We start from the raw sequence: 8,912 nt of genomic DNA on the forward strand, positions 1-8,912 counted from the left end.
GCTAATCTACCTCAATAAAGGAAATGGACAAAAGATCACCCATTTGAGCTCATAATTGGTGATGTTTCTTCTAGAGTTCAAACCAGGAGAGCAACTCAAGAAGAATGTCTATACAGCAGCTTTCTTTCCAAGGAAGAACCAAAGAAGGTAGAAGAAGCTTTGTTGGATCCTGATTGCATTTTAGCTATGCAGGAGGAGCTAAACCAATTTGAAAGGAATAATGTATGGAAGCTGGTGCCCAAGCCTAAAGGAAAGATTCCAATAGACACTAAATGGGTATTCAGATTCAAGATGGATGAGAATGGTATAGTAGTCAGGAACAAAGCCAGATTGGTGCTAAGGGCTATTATCAACAAGAAGGAATAGATTTTGATGAAACATTTGCTTCTGTTGCAAGACTTGAAGCCATCAGAATCTTCTTAGCCTATGCAGCCCATGCCAATTTCAAGGTCTATCAAATGGATGTCAAAAGTGCCTTTCTGAATGGAGATTTGGAGGAGGAAGTCTATGTCAGTCAACCTCCTGGTTTTGAAGATCCAAATTTTCCAAAACATGTCTATTATCTTTTGAAAGCACTTTATGGATTGAAGCAAGCACCTAGAGCCTGGTATGACACCTTATCAAAGTTCCTTTTGGAAAATCATTTCACAAGAGGTACTGTAGAAAAAACTTTATTCTTTAGAAATGTAAATGGCTCTAGTATACTTGTTCAAATTTATGTAGATAACATTATTTTTGGCTCTACAGATGAGAAACTTTGTAAAAAGTTTGCCAAATTGATGCAAAGTAAGTATGAAATGAGTATGATGGGAGAACTAACTTACTTTCTTCGTTTGCAAGTTAAGCAAGTTAGTGATGGAATATTCATTAGTCAAACTAAATATATTTTTAATCTTTTAAAGAAGTTTGATCTAATGGATTGCACATCTACAAAAACACCCATGGCCACTGCAATTAAACTTGAATTAAACACTAGTGAAAAGTCTGTGGATATTTCAAGTTATAGGGGCATGGTTGGCTCACTTCTGTACTTAACAGCTAGTAGGCCAGATATAATATTTCCTACATGTTTATGTGCTAGATTTCAGGCTGATCCTAGAGAATCTCACTTAATAGCTATTAAGAGAATTTTCAGATATCTCAAGGGAACACCAAAACTTGGCATTTGGTACCCTAGAGATTCTGGTTTTGATCTAACTGGTTATTCAGATGCAGATTATGCAGGTTGTAAAATTGATAGAAAAAGTATAACATGAACCTATCAATTTCTAGGAAACAAGCTTGTGTCCTGGTTCAGTAAAAAGCAAAACTCAGTTTTTACTTCTACAGCTGAAGCTGAATATATTGCTGCTGGCAGTTGCTGTGCACAGATTTTATGGATGAAAAATCAATTGCTAGATTATGGTCTGCAAGTTGAAAGGATTCCTATTTTCAGTGATAACACAAGTGCAATTTCCATCACTGAAAATCCAGTACAACATTCAAGGATAAAGCACATAGACATCAAGTACCACTTCATAAGGGAACATGTAATGAATGGTACTGTAGAACTACATTTTGTTCCAAGTGAGAAGCAGCTTGCAAATATTTTTGCCAAACCACTGGATGAATCCACCTTTTTAAGGTTGGTAAGTGAATTAGGTATGCTCAATTATTCTTAAATCTTTGTGAGATAATTTGCAAGTTGTAATGCAGCCAGAAATTTAATTGATTTTTCAGTCTTGGATGAAATTTTGGCTAAGTCAAAATTTACATCTCGACGAATGATCTTTATCCATCAAGTTTGATCATCCGTCGGTATATAATTTGCTAATAAAAATCAATTATTTTTCTGGAATATTTTATGACTCGACAGATAACAGTTTATCCTCATCCGTCAAATTGTCTTAATCTTAGCCGTTAATTCTCTGAACATTTTAATCGAGTATACTTACAGTTTGTAAGCATAACACGGTGGATAATGGGTGGAATTTTTACAGTTTATTTTTAAACGACTATTTTAGGCAATTTACATTGGTTACTTTATTTACTTTATTATTTTTAACAGTTATTTTTGAGATAGTATAAAAGCTTATTTCATTTCCATTGCTTTTCTTTTATCATTCTCAAATCAACTGCTCCCTTTTTTTTCTCTTTCAAAGCACTTACTCTCTCTCTTCAAGCTCTTATTCTCTAACAATGGTGCCCGTTGTCAAGATTATGTCTCAAACCAGGTTTATTTATGAGAAGAACAATTTCACTGCACTAGTAAACAAGGGGATTCAGCAATCTGGTGACTATCACAAGATGATGGACTTTGTGAAGAATTGCAAGCTTAGCTATGCCATGATGGAATCACCCACAATCTTTTGTGAAGTTGTTGAAGAGATGTGGACCACTGCTACATACAACTCAACAGATAAGACAATCACACTCACCATTAAAGGTAAGGAATTCTGTATCAATAGTGATGTTATAAAAGCATGTTTTAAGATTCCTGATAACACTGTGACCTCACCACACACTGACACTGACATAATCAATATGCTTAATTCCATGAACTACGCTCTCCCTATATCTAAGTTAAGTGACATTAGGAGATTGGGCCTTAGGAAAGAATGAAGTTTTATGTGTGATGTAGTGACAAAGGTCTTTTCAGGTAAAGTCAGTAATTTTGATTCAGTCAATATCTCCATGCTTAACATGCTCTACATGCTAGTTACAGATAGGTTCTATAATTTTAGTGACCTTGTTTTATTTGAGTTGGGATTCAAACTAGGAGAGTTAAATAAGAGAGGTAAGAATGTGTATTATGCTAGATTCTTTATGTTGTTAGCTAACCACCTCTCTGAGGGAATTGTGCTTGAGAACCCTAACAACAAATTAGATTGTTGGGTTCAAAAGAGAAGGATCATTGCAGATTTGAATAGGGCCAATCATCACAAGGAGGTGCCACTGTTCTATTTCCCTGCAATGGAAGCACCTCAGGTAGGTGAGGTAAGTTCATCTATCCCTGCTATTCCAACCTCATAAGTTTCTTTGAGTTCCAGTATAGCTATGGCTACTGTGTCAATGACCCAACAGTTTCCTACCCAAGCTACCAAACCAGCAAAAATTTCTAAATCCAAATCAAAGAAAACCCCCTCTGGTATCTCTCAAAAGATGCTAGTTACAAAATCCACCAAAACTAAAGAGGGGAGTGTGCAGGTGGGTAAGGCAGGTGAGGGAAGGGGTGAACATAAAAGAAACCCTAAGGATAAGGATGGAGAGTTAAGTGGTTCCCAGCCTAGCCACACTGCAGTTTCCCAACAAATTCAAGTGCTTAAAAAGGATAAAAGCTCATTTCTAGCTGCATCCTCCCAAAAGGATGTAGTTATTGAACACAGCTCTCAACCAAGAACACAGGTCAAGAAGGTTAGGGACACAAGCTCACCCCAAACTTATGCGAGAAAGAAGAAATCTAAAACCCTTGGGGATGCACAGGGTACACACACTGTGTAAACTGGTACTAAAGACACAGTCACTGCACCTTCATAAATTCAGTTTGATGTGGCTCCAATAAATGTGGAGTCACAACCAAAATCTCTGGTAATAGAAGCACCTCAAACACCAAACTCACCCATAAACTCTCTGGATGTGGATATGATAAACACATCAATTCCTGATTCCCCTTCTTTAACTTTGTTGGGGAAGCCAAAATCTAGTGCAAGTAAGCATCATCTTTTAGATGATTTGTCGGCTCACTTGCCAATTCTTTCAGGAACTGTTGAATCATCTGTGCCCAAAATATCATCAATCAGCACAGAGTCCACAATAGTTTCTATTCCAAGTTCATTCATTTCTACTCTCTCGATGGATATTGCTCATCCGTCGAGTAGTGACTGTGTCCTGACGGATAAGCTTAACAGCAGTTATTCGTCGATTAGCAAAATCACTAACCCAATGGATATTCCTTATCCGTCGAGTGTCTCTGCACCACCTCAAAATTCATTTATTTCAAGTGCAGAATAATTAGTGGTTGTACAGTCACTATTAGGATTGAGAGAGAAGAGTGTTTTGATTGAGAGTCTGGGTTGCTCCCAGGAAAAAGGAGAGGAAATGAGTGAAACTATGCAGTCCATTTCTTGAGGACTGACAAAAGAGAGTAAGAGGAGTCCCACCTTAGATGGTGAAGGTGAGGGTGTGAGGGTGGGGAGCCAGGGTGAGACCCTGATGTAACAAATGAGAGAAAACGAGAAAAATGCAGGTACTGGAGCTATAAGGATGGATGTCATTGCTAGTGAGTCAATGAATGTCCAGAATGCAGAAGGGAAGGACTATCTCAACAACCTCAAGCTGTTATAGATTCCACATCCCTTGATGCTGAGGCATTTACTCACCCTGTTCCAGCTTATTAACTTCTAGCTGAACAGGGCAATGAAAATGCAGAAAGAATGCTCAATCTGGTGCATACCACACAGTCTATCTAAGAGCTAAGGATGCCATCACAGCTTTGCCCTCTACAGCTGGTGATGTGGGTTATGAGACTGGTGGTTCAACTGATTTCTTTGGTGATGGAAGTGGGGATAGTGAAGATGAAGCAATAGACATAGGGGAAGAAGTAGTATCCAGTTCAAGATTAGGTATGCCATCATGGGCATTTTCAAAGCACTGTGATGAACAATATTTCAAGATAACCCTGATCCAACTAATCAATCAGACAAATACTGCTCTTCAAACTACTACAAATGCCAGCACCAAGAAGCTCCTTCAGGCACATCTAGCCTCTCTGCAACTTCAACAAATTCAAGGTTTCCAACATGCTAGGGATGTAAACACCATCAAGGGTGATATTTAGGAGATGAAGAAGGCCATTTCAGACAAGATGGATTCTAAGCTTCCAGAAGCTATAATGCTTGACATCAAGAGGCAATTAAGGAAAAATACTGATCTTGCAACCAAGATAGATGCCTTGGATACAAGAATGTCAGCCATGGAAGCATCTTTAACAGCCATTCATCTTCATTAAGCCCAACAGACATATTTACTTCAAAAACTGGTGGCTGCTAAAACCTTCTCCTCTACTCAACTTGATGATAATAAAAAGGGGGAGAAAGGACCAATTGAGGGGGAGAGGCTTCAAATTTAAATCAGTAAAGTAATTGTGCCTTCAATTACAATCTCAAATCCACCAGTTACAGACAGTATAGATCTGATAAATGCAGCAGCAGCCAATATTAGAGCAGCTGAAATGAAGTAGTTGAAACCAATCAACTGGGAGAAGATTGATGAGGATATATAAAGGAAATTTGGGCTAGTAAAGGAGCCAGAAAAGTCAAACATCCATCACTCTCAAATCAAGCAGATTTCTGTGAATGAGATGAGCATGAACTATTTGGAAAGGGGACAGTCATCCTGCATCAAATCTCCAAAGGCTGAAATAATTCTGAAACCAAGGGTGAACTATCCAAAATCATCATTGAAGAACCCTTTGGATACTATATATGAGACACCTAAGCCTGATGAGAAGAAACTTCTGTCAAGGTCAATTGCTTTCTACAAGGATCCAGCTGATTAAGCTTTAAAAAGAAGAATTGCTAAAGTTTTCAGGAATGGGAAAGAAATCTGTGTGGTGGCTAGACATCCTTAATTTGCTCAAGCAAAGAGAGAAGAAAAGGCAAGATTGAAGCAAGAAAAGAAGCAAGCTATTCTAGATGCCAAAAAGGCTAAGCAAAAGAAAGAGCAAACTGCTATCTTGGCCAAGCAACAAGCTGTGAAATCTGATAAGTGGCATTTTATACCACTTAGAACGTCTTATAATAGCTTAAAGTGATGTCTTGAAATCAAGTATTTTGTGTATTTGATGCGTTTTTCTAATGTTTACGCATTTCAGGGTATTACTTGCGTTTGTAGAGAGATTTCATCAAGAATAAGCCTTGGCATTTGTTTGGCATTGCAAGTGGGAAGATAGGAGCAGAATGCAGCAAAGAACGGGAGCAAAAACAGAGTTTTTTCCAGAAGGGGTCTGAGCGCTCGCTCAGCTTTGCTGAGCGAACGCTCAGGAAGCTGAGCGACCGCTCAGGAAGCTGAGCGCTCGCTCAGGATTGCTGAGCGGCCGCTTAGGGACGTAAATTTAAATTACTATTTTTAGACTCCTAATTCTGTTGAGCTTCCAACTTCTGAGATAGCTTGGTTTTTTTGGACTCCTATATAAGTAGTTTTCAGAGATGTTTCATGTGGTGTTGAATCATATGATCAATCGAGGAGCGAGGATATAAGGAAGAAACCATTTTAGCACATAACAACGAAGAGGAAGCATAGTTTCTTGTGATCCTTTATTTCGTTGTAACATTGGATGCTAGTTTTCTTTACTTTGAACCTATTTACTCCTGTGACATACTCTGGTTTAATATAAGTAGTTTATTTAGTTATTCTCGTGTGTTATTATCATATTTTCATATAAACCCATGATGACGATGAGTTCTATCATGGGCTAATCGTGATCATGGGGTCGTAACAGATTTGCTATGGAATTCTTTAGTTAGTTGTTTAATACCTTAGTGTGTGATGATTGTATGATATCTAGTATCGGTTGTGCTTATTCGTCTTATGTGCGTCGCGAACATATAAGATAGGGTGTTAATCTCTTGTGAAGCGACAGTGGATCTTGAGGTTTAGAACTTGCCATGCTAGCATAGGTTAATGTATGTGTATGCATGATTAGTGGGTAACTCTAACCGTTTTACTTGCCCTGTGTAATCTTAAGGAATATCTTATGCTTAAATTGTTATGTTGTCAAATTCTGTAGACATATAGGCTCTCAACATAATTGATGCCTATTCAACTTCTGTCTTAATTGTGGATGCTTGGTAGAATGGTATTAGTACAACGAAAGTTGGCTTTTATCAGTTCTGTGTTGTTCGATTAATGTCATCACCGTTACATGCTAAGGGTAATAACAATAACTGTTGATGGAAGTAGTAATGAAGTTGTGATCTCATGTGTGTTTAATATTGTTAATTCAAGTGTCAATTAAGTGCTTAATTCTCGTAGTAAATTGTAGCTAATAATTTGTTAATCAATTCTAAGTGTTATTGTCTTGACATTGAGAAGTAATTATACATTAGTGAGTAATTGTAATTGAACATAATTAGTCTGAGTCTCTGTGGGAACGAACTAGAAAGTATTCTATATTACTTGTGAACGCGTATACTTGCGTGTATTATTAGCGTGTTTTTACCGCCCTAACAAAACCAACACAACAGATTCCTTCTCAGCCATCTGGAATCACTGAATCTCAAGACCCACAGAAGCAAGTTCAACAAGAACATAAGAAATCTCCAAGAATCAAGGAATTGGCTAAAAGAACTAAAAGGAAACTGGACATTGTTGATAAGGAATTGGAGAATCAGTTTCCCAAGGAATCCACTCAAACAACAACTCAAGCATCAAAATCCTCTGTGATATTTGAAGATATCAAGGTGGTGGATCCTTATTGTTTCCGGTTGTGTTTCAGGTACTTTAGCGAGCGTTTATACAAACACGTTCTCGTACTCGCAAGAGGACTTTAGATACGGCTGAGGAGACAGATGAAGTTTTTATTATTCCGGAGAAGATAGATTTTGAAGATTCAGATATAGAAAGTGAGCAGAAAGAACCAGTAATCATGGGTGATCGTATAGTTCTGGCAGATCCAGCTCTTATGGACTTTTCTCGGCCTAAAATTGATGAGATTTAGTCAAGTATCCTTCATCCGGCTATTCAGGCTAACACTTTTAAAATCAAGCCGGGCAGTATTCAGATGGTGCAGAATTCTGTTTCTTTTGGAGGTGCTGCTACTGAAGAATTTTGTCGAGATCTGTAGTACTTTTAAATATAATGGTGTGACTGATGAGGCTATCAAGCTGAGGCTTTTCCCATTCTCACTGAGGGATAAAGCTAAGGACTGGTTATATTCTGAACCAGCTGGGTCCATCACTACTTGGCAAGATCTTGTACAGAAGTTTCTGGTGAAGTTCTATCCAATGGCGAAGACTGCGGCTTTGAGGAGTGCTCTTACTCAGTTTGCGCAGCAACCTACAGAATCCATGTGCGAAGCTTGGGAGTGCTACAAGGAGATGTTAAGAAAGTGTCCACATAATGGTATGCCTGATTGGATGGCGATCACTGGGTTCTATAATGGTTTGGGGGCCCAATCTCGGCCCATGCTCGATACAGCAGCTGGAGGCGCCTTGTGGGCCAAAAGCTATACTGAGGCTTATAATCTTATTGAGACTATGGCTGCAAATGAGCATCAAAACCCAAATCAAACGATGATTCCTGGGAAGGTAGCAGGTATTCTGGAAGTTGATGCAGCTACATCTATTGCAGCGCAGCTCCAAGCGCTGTCTATGAAGGTCGATTCTTTAGCCACCTATGGAGTCAATCAGATAGCTATGGTCTGTGAGCTTTGTGCAGGTTCTCATGCTATGGATCAGTGTTCTCTTGTTAATGAATCTGTTCAGTATGTGAACAATTATCAGTGACCGCAACAGCCTGTGCCAGCTACTTATCATCCTAACAACAGAAATTATCCAAATTTGAGCTGGAGCAATAATCAGAATGCTATTCAGCAACCATATCAGCAAGGCGTAAGTAAACAGTTTAATCCACCTGGATTTCAGCAACCACAGCAATATGCTCCAAGACAATCATATCCTCAGCAAGGAGGTGCTGCTCCACCTTCTAGTGCTGATTTTGAGGAACTTAAGCTGTTATGCAAAAGTCAGGCTGTTTCTATCAAGACCTTGGAAAATCAAATCGGTCAAATAGCCAATGCAGTGCTCAATCATCAACCTGGCACACTTCCCAGTGATACTGAAGTGCCAGGCAGAAAGGAAGCTAAAGAGCAAGTCAAGGCTATTACCTTAAGGTCTGGAAAAGTTGCTGATGCTGAAAAAGTAAAAGATGGAGAA

The sequence above is a fragment of the Apium graveolens genome, chromosome 9 (genome assembly GCF_009905375.1).
Source record: "Apium graveolens cultivar Ventura chromosome 9, ASM990537v1, whole genome shotgun sequence".
Lineage (NCBI taxonomy): Eukaryota > Viridiplantae > Streptophyta > Magnoliopsida > Apiales > Apiaceae > Apium > Apium graveolens.